Raw genomic sequence first — 573 nt, forward strand, 5'->3', positions numbered from 1 at the left:
CTGAGCAGGATGGTGAGTCCTCCACCTAGGTATTGTTTTAACAACCCTATTACAAGCCCTGCATGACTTGTAGTATGCTATCGCCGGGTGATGTCTAATGTCCTGCCTGAACAAACTGCATCCAGGAAGGCGTTTGCGCATGACAGGCAGCTTCTGTGCTTCTTCCCTGGTGGGAATTGTGCAGCTTAATTTGAGAGCTTTCAATTACAGGAATGCTTCGATCCTCAGAGATGAGGCTGGGTAGTGGATCCAGCAGAAGGGGGGAGCAGATCTGATGGGTTTCCAAGGTGGTTGGTGCCGGTAATGTGTCCCTTCCCGGGAGGCTGTTAGTAGGAGCGACCGGCTCCTTGGAGCAGAAGGAAGTGAGGTGCAGCGGAAGCTGTGCACGGGTGTGGGGCTGCGTGTGCCGCCTGCTCACTGTGGCCAAATCACAGACGGAGGCAGAAACCTCTCAGAATTATTTTATGCCTTTTCTTTTTTTCCTTTTTTTTCCTCTTGCGTTGCTGCTCAGACTCAGCACTTCTGATCTGTGGCAGGTTGGAATGGCTGCAGCAGCTGCACGGGCAAGCGTTT

This window comes from Cariama cristata, unplaced genomic scaffold, assembly GCF_000690535.1.
Source record: "Cariama cristata isolate BGI_N322 unplaced genomic scaffold, ASM69053v1 scaffold27426, whole genome shotgun sequence".
NCBI classification, from domain to species: domain Eukaryota; kingdom Metazoa; phylum Chordata; class Aves; order Cariamiformes; family Cariamidae; genus Cariama; species Cariama cristata.